Here is a 17649-nt window from a genome sequence, read left to right as displayed (position 1 = left end):
AAACTCTTAACATCTGACTGCAGAATTGAGGCAATCAGAGTGTGTGGGGTGGGAGTAAGGGAGAGTAAGGGGCCCAGTGGAACATGGTAGAGGATTGCTGGGGCGCAGGTGGTGGGCAGGGAGTGAAAGTTACGTTTGTAAAGGTTTGAACCTCTAACTCTCAGGGAAGATACAAAGATATAAATCTACTTTACCTCAATAAACATAATTTAGGAAAAAGGAAAAGGTAGTATCACCAGTATGATTTCAAGATAATTCTGGCGTGATCCCGTATGATGAGACGTTATCTCATGAAAAGGTCACAACTTCGTCTATATCATCTTTTTATACAAATGAAGAAAATGAAATTGGTGGATAAATTACTTGAAATCAACTAGCTATTAAAGAGTAGAGCTTGGATTTCAACCTACATGACTCTGACTTCAGAGGCAATGACCTTTTAACTTTGCCATGAGGTTATTTTATAATGAGGAACTAATATTAATTCTGGTTAGGAGAAAAGTTTTATGGATAAATTTGGGTAGACCTTGAAGGATGTTAGTGTTTTATAGATAGAAAGGAGATGAGCAAACGTGGAAAAAAGGCATAGTGCCAGGCCTGCAGGCTGGCAAGACAGGGTGACTGGGGCAAGACATACCCCCAGGGAATCTGTACTTTTCCCTTGGGCTTTCTCTGGAGTTGTCTCATAGTCCTATCTCTCTGTAGTCGCTTGTACTCTTGTAGCCGTTCTGTTGTAGCCATCCTCCATCGCTGAGCATTGCTGCCCTGATAGTCCCAGCCTCCAGGCTCAGGTGTGCTCATCCAGGTGCCCACAATTAGACATGCGTGCAAGACCACAGGTGCTGGTCATAAATGCTAATGGTGGGATGCTAATGGTGGGAAAAGCCTGATAACTTCCATTTACCCTTCACATGGGTATGAGTCTTCGTGTTTAATAGGTTGATTTAGTCAGCAGTATCTGCTGAGTAGCTGTGAAAATGTTATAATTATGGCCAGATTTGGAGTGCTTTAAATGCCAGAAGGAGTATGGATTTAACTCTCTATATAATGGCAGGTTATTGACAAAGGCAGTGTTTTAGAAAGATTAATGAATACCTTGACAGAGAATTAATGGGGGGTCTAAGAGATGAAGTGAGAGATTTAGTTGAAGACTACTACTGTATTCCAAAGAATTTTAGATAATTATAATGCAAACCCTTTTCTGAGCAGTTTTTATTTGCAGGCATGGAATCGAATACTTTACATATATTAATTCAGTTAATCCTCATAAAAACATTCTAAAGAATGCTGATTTATTTCATAATGAGGAAACAGGTTCAGGGAGACTCATACTACCAAATTAGTGATGAAACTGATTTTCAAACCCTGGGTGGTCTCATTCCAAAGCACCTTGTTCTCCTACTAAGAATAATTGAGTGGGAAGAAAAGCTACATGTGAATATTGAAAAAGGAGGAACTAATAATTGACTTGTGGTGAGATAATATAAGCAGTTGGTTTCAACATCTTTGCCTGCCAATCACAGTAAGACTCTTTCCCTCTTAAACTAGGACATATCTACTCACTGGTATAATCAGAATAAACTCGTAAAACAGTATTTATTTACCCCTATCATACATAATGTGCTCTGATATTTTCTATTCTGTTTTATTTCATTAAAATTGTACCAATTGTGACACACTAAACATTTTATGATCTACTAATGAATGGGTTGTGACTCTTGAGTTTAAAACATATAAAAGATATGAAAGACTAAATGCCATCTCTAGATTTAGCTTGTATGTTGAAGAGAGTGGGTAAAATAAAAATAAAGGAGACATCAGAAAGGGGAGTTGATTAGTTTCTTGTGGCTGCCATAACAAAATGTCACAAACTTGGTGGATAAAACAATAGAAAATTTTTTTTAAATAATAAATTTTATTTTTATATTTCCCATACAATTGCAACCCCGCATTCTTACCCCAATCCCTCCCCTCCCGCCCCCCACCCCCCAAAAAGTGTCTCTGGTTCATAGTTTTTTGTTGATTTTGATTTTCACTTTCTTATAGTTATTCATTTTCCTGGTCCCTTATTTAAGTTTTCTAGATTCCTGCTATGAGTGAGACCATCCGGTATTTTTCTTTTTCTTTTTGGCTTATTTCGCTGAGCATGATCCATTCCAGCGCCATCCATGTTGCTGCAAATTGCATGTGTTTATCTTTTTTGAATGCTGAGTAATATTCCATGGTATATATGTACCACATCTTCTTGATCCAGTCATCTATTTTTGGGCATTTGGGCTGTTTCCAAAGCTTAGCTATTGTAAACAGTGCTGCTATAAACATAGGGGTGCAGGTGTTCTTTGGAATTGATGTTTCTGTGTCCTTTGGGTAAATACCTAGGAGTGGAATTACTGGATCATATGGAAGCTGTATGTTTAGTAGGTCCAGAAATCTCCACACAGCTCTCCATAGTGGTTGGACCAGTTTGCACTCCCACCAACAGTGCAGAAGAGTTCCTTTTTCTCCACACCCTCGCCAACATTTGTTGTTGCTAGTTTTTTTAATATGTGCCATTCTCACTGGTGTAAGATGGTATCTCATGGTAGTTTTGATTTGCATTTCCCTGATTGCAAGTGATGTAAAACAATAGAAATTTCTTTTATCACAGTTCTGGAGGCCAGGTGTACAGAATCAGTATTACTGGACTGAGGTCACTGAGGCAGAATCATGCTCCCTCTAGAGTCTCTATGGAAGAATCTGTTTCTTGTCTGTTCCAGCTTTTGTTGGCTGTGGACAATCTTTGGTGCAGGACTGCATCACTCCAGTCACTGCCTCCATGGTCTCATTATCTTTTTTGTGTGTAATCTGCCTTTGCCTCTCTCTTTAAGGATATTTCTGATTGCTATTAGGGCACACCTAGATAATCTTGGCTAATTTCTCTATTTCAAGATCTTTAGCTGGCATCTTTGAAACACATTTTTGTTTTTTTGTTGCCATTGTGAAACAATCAGGTTATATTATAATCAAGAAACCATTAATTTGAAAATGAGGATCATGCTTTAGGTCCATAATCAAGGGGCAGTTGAACTGTATTCCACTAGAGTCAGGGAATAGGGAAAATTTAAGGGTCAGGCAGGAATGTGATCTGAGCTTATGTCTGAGCTTATGTGATCTGTTTCTTAAGTCCATTTGTATATCTATGAGTCTTCAAACAGGGCTGTAGAGGAGGTCTGTTATGACAATTAGCGAATGGCGTCCTATTTCTTTCTTAGTCACCAGTTGTTGAGCCTCAACATGACAGTTAGGAGACTAGATAGAATGTGATTGATTCAAAATAGGTAAGGTAAACGTCATAAATTCTAGGGATTTGGATGTGAATCTTTGGGTGGGGATTAGGGGGGCATTATACTGCCTATTGCAGTGTTGACAGAAAATATAGTGAATTTAGTTTTTGAATTGTGAGACATTCAGTTACCTTGGGAGCAGCTAGGTAAATAGGACATGCATTTACTAATATGTAAAAGGTGCGGATTGTAATTATATATTAGGTGTTTATTAACATCAAGGAGATGAAACTGTGAGAGTGGATGTGCTTATGCAGGCACAAATCACTTCATAAAACATAAATGTGAGTATTGTACAAAGAGCACTCTCAGGTCAGATGTCTGGGGAGCAAGGAGCACTATGTTTCTGTGGGCACATAGGCTTATCTGGTAGTTAAACAAGCTATCTGTCTGTCTGTCTATCCTCTATCTGTCATTTACATTTATTATTCTTCTAAGAGTAGTGGGGCAGTCAAGCGCAGGGCAGACAGGCAGGGGGGCTGGGAAGCTCAGGAGGCAACCCAGCTCCCTATCCCCTGTGAATCTCTACATTTTCTGTCTCTCTCGCCGACGATCTGTTGTGGTCTTGCCTCTTCTGTAGTCACTGTCCTCTTGTAGCGGTCCTCCCTTAGACCCCTGGCCTCTAGGCTCAGGTGTGCACACTTACGTATGCCTGCACCCATGCTCCAGGTGTCCACAATTAGGCACATGTGCCCCATGCCCATGCTCCAGAGCGCCTTCTGTGTTAACATGATCAAGGCTGCAGGTGATAGTCACAGAGGCTTGAGACATAAAAAACTTATGTAATTCACTTCCCCTATACTAAGATAGTACAATGTACTAGATACTACAATGTAATAATGTACTATTACAATGTACATACAGAGCCACCTTTTACATATATAAATTAGTATGTAGCAGCCAAACACAGTATCTGCCATATAGTAAGTGCTTGACAAATTGGATGATTGTGTTAATTCTTTTTTTAAAGTGACCTCTCTGAAAGTAGACTTTTTCTGATTGATTCTGTGTCCCTTCTTGGCCATCAAAAATCTGCATTCAGAATTTGGCATGTGATCTTGGAGAATCTATAGTTCTGGTAACCTCTCATTCTTACCAGGGAGAAAACAAGAACAGAGTGGATAAGTGATTTGTCCAGGGTGATCTAATGCTCTTTTCGCTAAATGCCTCTGCCTTTTCATAGTCACTTTAAATTTTTCTTGAGTTTGTCAGCTTGAAGAAACAGTAGTAGGAAGGAGTAGTCCTCTAGGTCTTCTCCTTGTATTTATATTCCTTAAAAAACAAAACATATCAATCTATTGGGACCCAGAGTTATTTATCTCAGTCTTAAACAGTGGATTGAGGCTTTATTCCGGTTTTCTATCAAAACTTTGAAAATGTGCGATGTTATTTTTGGGTTATTACTATGAATGGGGAGAAAATTTTTGGTAGTTGATTTGGAGGATCCTCAGAATATTAAAGATAGATATGTCATATGATCCAGTAATTCCATTTATTGGTATTTATCCAAAGAGTGCAAAAATGTGAATTTTTCAAAGGGTTATATGTTCATTCTAGCACTATTTACAATAGCCAAGTAATAGAAACTTACCTCAATGCCCAACAACAGATGAGTAGATAAAGAACATGTGGTATAAATCCACAATGGATACTACACTGCCATTTGTAACAACGTGGATTGCATTACAAGAGATTATGCTAAGAGAAATAACAGAAGAATAAAGACAAATCACACATGTGTGGAATATAGAGAAACAAAGCAATGGGGGAAAACTAAGCCAGAATAAACCCTAGAAATGAATGCAGGATTGAGGCCAGTGGAGGCACATGGTAGAGGATAGAGAGTAAAGGGGAGAGGGAACCCAATGGTTTATGATGAGCTATTATGGGTGCTTTGTGATGGGTGTGGTACATAGCATCATTCTGAAGAGGTGTGAACTACTTCCCTTAAATCATATACAATGTTGTAAACTGATGTAACCTAAATTAAAAAAAAAAAAGATGTTCAAAAGAGGCTTCCCAAGACATGTCACGTTGGCATGTGGCTTATAGAGCATGTGAGTCATCCTCTCCCTGTGATGTGAGTCCCCCATCTCTCAGAAGCCCCAAGCTCCTATTCCACTCCTTAGCTTAGGATATAAATACTCTTGTTTTGCCCCAATTTCTTTAGAACCTACATCCTTGTAGATTCTCCATACATGTGTAATTAGATTTGTTCTTTTATTTTGCTAATCTGTGCTTTTAATATTTTTTTTAGACTTTTAAAAAAAATATTTGTTTATTTATTTTATATAAGCACTGGGTACAGTCAGAAGCACGGGAGAGTGAGAGAATTCACCAGAGCCAGAGCAGGGAGCAGAGCAGCAGACGGACCGAAGTACACTGCTGAGGGGAGCAGCGGGCGGCAGTAGAGGTCTGCGCGCCATGTGGGACCCTCCTCCAGTGGCCGGGTTGCAGCCGGGATCGAACCGGCGCTGCAGAGGCTGTGGGCAGCTTCGCAACCCAGCGCTCAACCACTGTGCACCACCGCAGAGGCCCTGTCCTTTTAATTTGATTGCTTGATCAGTCCAAGAAAAACTCAGGGAGGTGGGGGAAAGTTCCCCTCCACCTCTACAGTACTGTGCTGTATTATCAGCACCGTAAATTTATATTGTCAGGTTATAAGAAAATCTGAGTATAAGTGGACCTGTGTAGTTAAAACTCATATTGTTCAAGGATCAACTATATTTCTTTTGATCATTTGTCCATGGAATCTGGACATTAATTTATTCAATAATAAGTTGTAAGTGCAGATTTTTTTGAGCCAGAGAATTACCTGATGTAACTTATACTTTAGAAAGGTTAACACGATAGCATATGTGATGGCTAATTAGGTTGATGAGAAATTGGAGGCACTTAGTAGCTAATGACTACAGTCCAACTGAGAATTAATGAGGACATAAGTCAGAATCATGACAATGAAGATGGGGAAAAAAGGATGAATTTGCTGTTTGGATGAGATGGATGTGGTTAAAGGCGTGGTGAGAATAAGTCCATTTTACATGATAGGTTTGTATTTGTTGAGTTAAGGCAAAGTCTAATCATTTGGAGATGTACTTGAATGTAATCTTTTTAAGAAATACTGAATATAATAAGAAAGAGAACTTTGTAAATTTGGTCTGTTAGCTCTCATTTAGACTTAGCAGAGACATTAAGTTTAGAGAGTTAGTAGCTTTGATTTGGAATCCTGGCTTGTTACATTTCTCTCCCTCATTTTGGGCAATCTGCTCAGCCACACACATCCTCACCAGTCTCAGCCATAGAATGTCTATAATATTGTTTACGTTGAGTCCTTGTGAGGCTTGGGTAGGAAAATACATTTGTGTTGGTCAAAATGGGTGCTCAACAAATGGTGATTGTTGTTCTTGCTATATTCTATTTGCCCTATTTATTTTCATTCTCTCATGAGTACAGTGGCATTTTCTAGTGACTACCTGCATTGTATCATATTGCATCAGACTGACAAAAGCATTTTTGAGATTCCAGCTGCTTTATATTAAACCAGGCACTTTATAGTAAACCAGATTTGCAAAAATTAAAACAGTGCTACTTTCTCACCAAATTCTTATATGTGAAAAACCAACATAAAAGCTATAGCAAAAAAAAAAAGAGAACATGTAATGAGTTTATTATTGTCATTTAAAAATGAATTTGTGAATACATACTTAAATATTTGTTTTAATTTTTAATATGATAAATCTTAATATTTATTACCCATGTAATAAATTTTTATTACCCATGTAATAAAGGGGTTCTGAAACCAAAAAGTTTGAGAACTGCTGATGTAGAGACTTTAGAATGGGATCCAGGAGGGCAGTGTCAACTTCTCAGAGTCCAAACTCCCTTGAACCCTTTAATAAATTTGTTTCCTTTGTGACAGTTGACACAGAAGGAGCTGATGAAGAGCAAGCCTCATAGAGGTGAACTTCTGGGAGGAAGTGATAGGGGAATTACAACTTAAAGGAAAATGATAGGCCTGGAAAGGGTGGATTTTGAGACAAATAAGGTTCACCATACGTTTCTTTACACTGTGCCATATTCCTCAGGGTGCTTCCTAAGATGAAAAATTATGCAAATATATTCTAAGAATTATTTGTTTCATAGACTTCTTATCATACTGTTGTTATGTAAAGTGTCCACTGTTAATTTTTCCTAGAAAGGGTCTAATTATAACTTGAGAAAACTGTGACACCACCTCAGGCTTTATATAGCGCTGGAGATCACCTGATTTAGTGTAACTCTATTCACATTCCAAGCAGCTTGAGGATAGAAAAATCAGTCCTGGGTAGTCCTTATGAAAAACCTCACACTAAAAGCATGTAGAAAGGAACTTTTGCTCACGGTGACTAGTTCTCCAGGAGAAAAAGAGTAAAGTGATGGTGTTCTTCCCCTCCTGTCTCCTTTTTCAAATGGTTTTAGATGCATCTTGAAGGACAAAGTAGTATATTGGTAGCCATTAACAGAGTGCTGCTAGCTCTGTCTGACTCTGTATATGAAGAGATGGGCTTACGTGCAGAGGTTATCTTATATATTAACACAAACTGGGTCTCAGATATACATTTGTATTTAATGTGTGATGTGCCCCTAGGCTTTCTCAGCCAGACCCTTTTGGACAAAACTTTGTCTTCATTTGAGGGGTTTTGTTGCAAGGTTTTTGTGTTTATTTTCTTGGTTATTTGCTTCATTTCATCCCTAAGCTCTATTGGTAGACACATGTGTTTCACAACTGTGTTCTAAGCTGTGTCTTGTAGTGGAGTAATTGGTTGCGGTAATAATTCATGCTTTTCCACTTCAGGGGAGAGGGTTGGAGTCTACGAGACAAGCTAAAGCTGAGTTTTTAGAAGTCCTGGATCAGAAATTTTAGCTTTGTATGTTGTTGTCCTATTTCCTGAAAATGGAGATACTCTTGAGGTCCATTTACTGCTTTGCTTCCTTGGATCCCTCCCATTTTTTCACTTTCAGAAAAAACAAGTATTTGTAGAGGTCTCGTTTTACAGGTGCCCTTTTGTAAGAATTCCCCCCCACACACACAAAATTAAGGAAACATAAGAAATGGTTTTAGATAATTTGTTGTTGATTGTCAACCATGGTCATGGGGCAAGGCATGGGTGACAACATCTATTTTCCAGTCTGCACCTTGTTAGTCAGAGTCCCAAGTGGACTGTTTAATATTTTCAGATACAGAGTATTTTCCTAGCCCTATTTTTTTTCTTTTGCAAAATCATCTTGTGAAAAACAAAGACGTAAAAGACTTAAAAAGAAACAAAAGTAAGCAAAACAGCTACATTTCAGGATCTGTTTTGCAAAATAATATCTTTTTCAAATTATGTCATTGACACTTTCAAAGGTTTCAGCTCTATGCAATTTGATTATTTTACACCTTGCAGTTAATTGAACGATTTTGCTATTTATCGTTATTCCCTAGAAGGGGTTGCCAGATAAAATACAGGACATTCAAGGTATATCTGGATGTCAGAAAAAGTGAATCATTTTTTAGTATACGTATAACCCAACATTACGTAGGTCAATACTTACACTAAAGAATGTTTGCTGTTTACCTGAAATACGAATTTCACTGGCTAGTGTATATTTAAATTTTTTAATTTGACAACACTACCTAATCACTAGCAACTCCTTTTGTCTTAGCATTGTATACAGGCCTTGTGTTTTCAAATGCTTTTGTAGTTAAACACAAAACCATAATTTCCTCGGTTAGACAATTACCAGTTGGCAAAAAGTGTTCCTCTGTGTAAAACAAAACTCTTTTTCTCAGAAATGGACTCCGATACCGAGTACTGGTCTGGCAAAGCAAGTTCTGCAGCTTAGTTTGGGAAATGTTCCCTTCTGGTTACTGGATAAACTGGCTCCACCCCGCTGCTGAAATGTGATACAAGTTGTAACCAAGCCGGAAGTTGCTAGGCTGCCTTCGCTGCTCAAGGGTAAGTGTCCCCTGTTTTCTTTCTATCAGACTCTTGGAAAAGCCTGCAAAAACCGAATCCTGCCAGGCGACAGCAGGGAGAGCAGGCGCTGTGCAGGCCCCGGGCTGTTGGCGCCGCAGGATGGGACGCTTTTAGACAAACTAGTCTCTGTAACTTAATTTTAACTAATGAAAGTTCACTAACGAGTTAGGTTTATAATACGTCCCGTAATTTTAACTAAGGAGCTTTAGTTCTCCAAAAAGGTTGAATATTAAGTGGAAAAGGTTTTGAGCTACTGAAAAGCATGGACTTGCTTCATGAATGGGTTTTCTTCTGTTTTAATTTTAAAGTATGGAAACACCCATTTAAACGTAATGGCATACAGGTGGGCAAAACCTACTTACCTGAAGGTTGTTTAGAAGCTTAACTTGGTTTTAAAAGTGTCTTTTAATCTAGAAATCTCAGCTTCCACCGCCTGACTTCTGGTGTGCCTTTAGAATTTCAAAAAGACCCATCTTGTCGGTGCTTCCCTAGGGGCAAAGGATATTTTTTGATTTGTGATTGTGTTATTAGGAATATTTCTGTACAAAACTTTATGAAAAGTTTTGATTATTAAATCAGTTTTAAAGATGGAATATTTTTTTTTTTCCTATGAATTGAAAAAAAAAAGTGGAAAGATGTGAGTAGGTACTTGGATAATGCAGAGATACGAAGTTAAAATCTGGTTCTCTTGGTTTATTGGAAACAACGAGCTAGAATTTTTAAGGATGGCTTTATTTAAGGAGATGAATGCTACTAAATTATTTAGTAAGCCAATAAAATATGTGGATTCATTTAGTAGACTGTACTTTGTGTTTCACACCTGTCCAATTAGGGTAATGTCAGATTCCTTGGAAATTACAATGTACAAATGCTGTTTTCAAGGTTGTCTGCTAGTCAGTGTAAAAGGCGATCAATGGGCAGGACTCTCTTGCCCCTCCAGGAGTTTTATGTAAGGCAAGTCACCAGTTGTGGAAAACGTGACAAAATTTATTACCTGGAAACTGAAGCTGTTGGAAGTTCCAGAAGGAAAACAGTTATATAAGGCTGGAAAATGAGGCATGACTCCAAAGAAGACAGTCAATTTTAATGGAAGACTTGGTGATGGTGGGCAATGTGCTAAATGTTTTATAGATGTTATTTAATCTTCACAAAAGCACTTAGTAGTAGCATTGTCACTAACAAAATAAGAAAACTAATGGTAATTAGCTCAAGGTCACTAAATATGGTGCCCGCTAGAGTCAAAGTCAAATTTATATGATTTCAAGGTCCATCCCATTCATTGTCTTATAGCACATAATAGTTGATGGTATAGAACTCAATTATCAATAAAAGGTTATTATTTAAGTCAAGGACAAAATGTAACCCAGCATTGCAGCTGCATAAAAGAGAACTAATCTAACTTTGAGAAGGCCTCTAGGCAACTCATCAGCTGAAAAAAAAATCAAATAACTTATTTATTTCATAAAATCCATTAATCTATGGGCATCAGTGAACTCATTGTTCCTGGAACAATGAGTTGAAAGCCTTGCTATAATAACCTTATCTTTCTGCTTTGTTTTATGTGTATGCCGAATTTTTTTTTATTATGGCATTTTAAATCAACCTTGAGGAGGGGTAGAGGTTTTCTTTACTAAAACAAAATCAAGCAAAAACAGTAAATGTAACAGAATGCTTGAAAATAGGAAAAGAAAAAAAAAACTTAAACACCTTACAATTAGTGTATTTCTTTATAGTCTTTACATATGCATATTTTGTAGTGTTTTTAAAATTATGGCACTACATGTGTTAAAAAATAGGCACCATACAAAGCTGTTAAAAAAAAAAAAAATCTACTTGTTTTCCCATACTGAAAACTCTCCTAAGGGGTAACCAACCACTCTTGATAATGGTTAAAGTGTGGCATAGAGGTTTCTTCCACCTTTTCCATTTTCTTTGTAAGTAATAGGTATTTTGATACACTACATATCTTTCTTGCAGTTTGCCTTTTGTCATTCCTCAGTATGACTTTAACTTATTTCTGCTTTAAATATATACAAATTCATTTTTAGGATTTTTGTGAAGATAGTGTAGGTAATACTTGCAAAACACTTAAAGAATGCCTCGATCTTAGAAGGTTCAGTAATTATAACCACCTATATTGCTTTAAATTTTTGCTATTATAAATAAACCTTGCTTAATTGTGCGGGTTTTTCTTAGGATAAATTCCTACATCAGATGATTAACGGTCAATTTCCTCCAAAATGTTTTGTAAGTTTGCACAATCCACTGTATATGAGCATGCTCATTTCTCTACAGCTTTGCTTATTATTAGTCTTTGCATTTTACATGAAATGATAGGCAATGTGCATTTTTTACGTGATTTAAGCTTAGTGTACACAGATATTTGTATTTTATTTTTTCCCCCATTTAACAAATACTCATTTTTACATGGGCAGGAATTTGATATATGAAATAATGCAGGTCCCAGTTGGATGACAGAGCATAGGAATAGAGTTTATTCCAAGAGTAGCAAACGATATACATTCTTATAGGATGGGGGAAAAATCCTTGATATGAGGTAGAGCTGATCAGTAGAAAACATTAAATGTCTAATATCTTTGTTCTTAATTTGATCATTTCTGGGGAACTGATGAAGGTTTTTAGGGAGAAGAGTGATATAATGAGAATTGTGCTTAAGGAAAATGATCTTGTGGGGTTATGTAGAATGGAGATACAGTAAGGGAGACCAGTTGAATGTTTCATTAATCTGGGTGACAGGTAGTGAAGGCTTTCCTCGTGTGTTTAGAGGTGATGGGAAAACAGTAACTAATTGAGAGAGATGCAAAGGGATAGTGGAAATACAGAAAGATAGAGGTAGAATATGCAGAACTTATTTGGAAGTTGGGGCCTGCAATGTTTGAACTGTGCAAGAACTATTCTGGAAAAAAAGATGATGAATTTTATTTCTGACAACTTGACCTTACTGTCATCCAAACAAATCCATACATAAAAATTTGAGTCAAGAAAGCATTGTGGAAGCTTACTGTCCTGTTGGTGATAATCAAAAGCCATGGAAATGCTGAGCCTTAGAGAAACATGAGAAGATATGAGGAGAGCCAAGGGAAGAAGTCTTGGGGATGGATATTTTCATGTAAGGGCCATGAAGAAGACTTAATGAAAATACTCTTTACAATGACTATTTCCAATACTTGATTGGCTCTAGTTAGACAATGCTTCACTATCCCCAAAAGTCCATTCTTACTTTTTACTTTCTGCCTCTGGCTCTTTTATTGCTCTCATTCAAATTATCTCAGTGTGAGTCACCTTTCTTCCGTAATGCCTGATTCACTTGTTTCAGCTTCAGGGTCTGATCAGAAGCAGTAGAGAGTTTAGTGGTTAAAACCTCAGAAATTAGAGCAAAGATCATACTTTTTATCATGCATTTGTTGTGACTTTGGTGAGTGTCTCAATCAGTGCCCTCGTCTACATTTTGGGCACAATACCACTCTTTCCTCTCAATCCCCCTTGGCTTTTGTGAAGAATGCCCACTAAAGCCTTGAAATGATACCTGGTATGTTGTAAGCACTTAGTAATTGCTAACTTTTATATTGCACTCACATACTTCTACATTTCTAAAATGAAATGCATTTTTTTCCTTATTGTTTTCCAGTGTGATCTTAGGCAGTGCTTTATTCTTTCTTATAGCCTCTGTGAGGTTCAAATTCTGTGCCAACAAAAAAATCTTTCTATGTCTTTTCAAGGAGTAGAGGGCATATATGTGTTCATACATGTGAGTTCAGACAACACCTACTGTGATTCTTAGAATAGAATAGGCATTCAATAAATAGTAACACCAATGAAATGATAAATTGATGATATTTGCTTTTGTTTCATCTGTTAGTTTTGTATCTTTAGCAAAGGGCCTTTCAAGTAGCAACTAATTTTGTTTTGAGGACAGGATTATTTAGGTGGTCGTGTGGAATTATCTAGATGAAATCTCTAACATAAAATATGGCATTTGCTTCCACTTATTTTTCCTAGAGTATGAATATAGAAAATGGGAAAATTACTTGCTGATATTGATAAGGGGAATCGGCTTTAGAATGTAGAGTTGCGTTCCCAATTACTTTTTCTTCATTTGTTTTACTCTACCTTTCCTTTACTTTTTCTGCTTTTACTTTTTCAAAAAAGATTTATTTATTTATTTATACAAGCACAGTCAGAAGCGTGGGAGGGTGAGAGAATTCACCAGAGCCGGAGCGGGGAGCAGAACAGGCAGACTAATGAGGTACACTGCTGAGGGGAGCAGCAGACGCAGCAGGAGAGGTCTGAGTGCCATGTGGGACCCTCGCCCAGCGGTTGGGGATCGAACTGGCACTGCAGAGGCTGTGGGCAGCTTTGCAGCCCAGCGCTCAACTGCTGTGCCACTGGGGAGGCCCTTTTTATGCTTACTTAGACTCTAAGCTCTTTTCAGAAGTTTTAAACCATCATAAGTAGTCAAACCCAATGAATCTCAAATTGATGTTCAATATGCCATTTTTATGCTCTTTGTAGCAGAACCTTCTCAGAAACTTTTATGATTTCAATTGTTAATTTAAGAAAGTCATTTTTCTGTTGCCTGCTGTGAAAATGGATTCTGAAACCTTTTTGTCTGAGGAAGATAAAATTCTTGACCTATTTTTTAATTTTCCTATAATTTCCAATTCAGCTATCAAAGTCAATTTAATTATTGATGTGTCTATGAAGCTAAAGTTGAATTATTGGAAAGGAGAGCACATTTTCTGAAATATTTCAGAAGACTCAAAACAAATTAAATTCTGAAAAAAAGACATGGAAATCTCAGTTGTCTAATCACAATAGTTTTCTGAAAAAGTTAGCGTATTTTGGGATATAAAATGTGAGAGGTTGACATTTATGTAGCGAGTTTGACAATAGAGCTAAGCATCTATTATAGAGACTGTATTATCTGTCCTATTTGAATTAAGTCAGAGATCTTGGGTTGGACAGAAAGGAATTAAGAAACCACAAAACAATTGTTTGAGAAGTCTTCCAGGGCTTGTGGACTGATGATTATGGACTTTTGCCAGAGAATAGAATCAGTAACCAATTTTGTATAGCCAAGAATAATTTAAGCTTGTTAACACAAATTAACTCTTTTCTTTAACCAGTTATCTCATCTTCGTCTTTATTTTTTATTTATTTATTTATTTTTTTTTTATAGAGGCACGCTTTATTTATTTATTTGTTTGTTTTGTTTATACATGCACTGGGTACAGTCAGAAGCGCGGGAAGGTGAGAGAATTCACCAGAGCCAGAGCAGGGAGCAGAGCAGGCAGAAGGACCGAAGTACACTGCTGAGGGGAGCAGTGGGCGGCAGGAGAGGTCTGCGCGCCATGTGGGACCCTCCTCTGGTGGCTGGGGAGCAGCCGGGGATCGAACCGGCGCCGCAGGCCGCGGGCAGCTTCGCAACCCAGCGCTCAACCGCTGTGCCACCGGGGAGGCCCTCATCTTCGTCTTTAATTCCCATAAATACCTCTGACTTTTGTTCCTATTTGGGGCACATTTTAGATTTCTACCTGAATCTTTGTACTCCAAATTGTAATTCTTTGATTCCAAGTAAATTCACATTGTCTTTTGATGACCTCCTGCATTTTCAGGTTAACTGGAGCGTTAATAGTGATAACAAATAATGGCAATTATCATTTATGGACAACTTAGTGCTTTTAGGTGTTGGATCATTCTTATTTTTTATACCTAATCTTTTGGGACCCTTAGTTCTATGGTTGAAATCTCTACATTGCTTCTTAGACTCATACAATTGACTCAACATTGTGAATTAGAAAGGCTAATTTCAATTTTTGTCACTGGATTGCTGCACTAGCATTGTTCATTGTGAAATTTAGATCCTTGCTACATTTGTTTATGCTTCAAGATCTCTCTCCAACTAAGGAGCAATGGTGTAGAGTTAAAAAGAACATGGATTATGCAGCTAGATTTAGGTTGCCACCCTGAAAGTATCTGTGCTTTAGTGTACAGGCTTTGGTCTCAGTTCTAACATCTCTGAAATGAAGATAACATCTGGTGGTTGTAAGGATTACCCTAGATGTGGTATAATATCAGGTTCTCACCAAATGTTTCTTTTCCCCCTTTCTGGTATTTTCTTCCCCCCTTTATAACAAACCTATAATCCTTTCTTTTTGTAATAGAAATATCACTGCTTTCCATGTATCTTTTTTGCTTAGCCTTAACTTTTCTGACTTTGTCAAATTCTATGGTTCTGTTTTTCTAAAACTCTTTACCTACAACCTCAGTTGGCCACAGTGCAAAATTCAGCAGCTTTGCCCAGATTCTGGATGGAATGCTGTCTTTACAAATGTGCATTGTCCCCAAATTAATTTCTAATTCAGCTTAGAATCTCAATTTTATTTTCCAATAAAAGCTATATCATAAATAGTAGTTCTTTTTCTAAATAAAATCTTAGAAACAATAGCATGTTTGATTCATGAATTAATTGAAATATTTTATACTTGTAATAAAGCAAAAGAAAAAAATGCAAGGAGTGTTTAATTGCCTTAGGGATTTAAGTGTTTTTATATTATGATTAATAACTTTTTTTTCTCATATAGAAGGTCACTATGAGGATGCTAATTTATTAGGCATACTTATGGTTTTGCTTAACTCACAAATAGAATAAAAGAGAATAGGATATTTTCCACTGGATATATCACTCTATCTTCAAAATCCTCCCTGTTGCTTGGCTTGTTTGTTTCTTCTTAAGTTATTAGAAATCTCATTTTTAAACTGAAATCCTTGATATTTTGAATTTGGAACTTGACTCAAGACTGAAACTTAATGGTCTATGTATGCTGTTTTTTATACTGCAGGTCAGGATCCATTGTTAGATTGTGAAATAACAATTCAGTAGGATGTACCAGCATAAAATATGAGTTTATCACATGTGTTAAAGGTAAATAATGTCTCTTGAAATGTTTGTTGTATCATAATGTAAAAATATTTCTTACTTTGAGTGTGTTAAAAGATTAAATATACCCACTATATTCAGCCAAAAAAAAAAAAAGAAAAAAACAATCCTTTATCAAATTAGATATTTCATAGTGAACTCTTTCAGTTAAGTTTTTTCTTTATTGAAGAGCATGCTTCATAATCAAGAAAATCTTGTTATCTTATACTTCCATGTCAATTAACACTCTCAATCTGTGCTTCACCCTTTATCTTGGGTGATATAGGTGGGTGGTACTGGGCTGAGTTCCCACAATTTTTATATGCATGTTAACTTTTGAACTCCTTTGATGCCTTAAATTAAAAGACATGACTAATAATAAGAGCTGGAACTTTGATTAGTTATTTGCTAGCTTAATCATCTGACAGTTTCAAAGGATGTACTTTCCTTCTTTTATTTTCTTTAAATTTTTTTTTTTGCCTTTTTTTCTTGGAGTCGTATAATAAAGACATTTGGTAATCAATTTATTTTCAAATCTGAACTAATATATTCCCTTTTCATACATTTACTTTTTTTAATTCCCATTTTTATCTGAATTTTAATTTGTTGTAATAACTATATTGCCCTAATTAACATCACTTGCATCTGTGTGCCACAATCACAGTAATTATTATGTAGTCATTCAGGTTCAAAAATTTGCTATTTAAATAATAAAGAATACATTTGTTTTGAAGTTTTATTTTTGTGTGTGATGTATAAGCAATAATTATACCTTTTTACTAAGTATCTGTTTTTCAGGCAGGAGAGAGAACTATAAATTTCAGTAGGTTTGGGAATATTTCAGTTAAAGAGTCAGGATAACCTTTCTTTTAATCTTTTAAAGTAATAAGCCTAATTTTTGTCCTGGAATCACAAAATATAAGTTGTGGTATCTTTTGTTTTATTCTATATATTATCCTTATAGTAGAATGTGAATATAAAAATGTGTAGAATACGAAAGGGAGTTTTTCCAGTGCTTGAAGGATGACCTTGTGATATAGTAAATTATTATCTATGTTCCACAGTTTTAGCTTCCATGTTTCTGTGATGGGTTGGGGGTCAAATGGGCAATGGTGGAGGATTAATAGTTATTACCGTTGTAATAACTGTAGTTGTGGGCACAGCATCAAAAACATCTATTTGTAGAGGTATGAACCTGAACCCTTAAAAATTAACTTTACCTCAATAAACATAATTAAAAAACTAAAAAAAGGGTACACTTGAAAAACTAAATGAATAGTCTGGGGTAAAAATGTTTACATGAATAACTGTCTGTTCCCTGCAACATGTCGGCTTTGGTTGGTTAACGAATTGATGTGTTAGTCTGAAAAATATTGTACCTTAAATC

Source organism: Talpa europaea (genome assembly GCF_964194135.1).
Source record: "Talpa europaea genome assembly, chromosome: 9".
NCBI classification, from domain to species: Eukaryota; Metazoa; Chordata; class Mammalia; order Eulipotyphla; family Talpidae; genus Talpa; species Talpa europaea.
The sequence above is the reverse complement of the archived record's forward strand: the minus strand, read 5'-3'. Positions refer to the sequence as shown.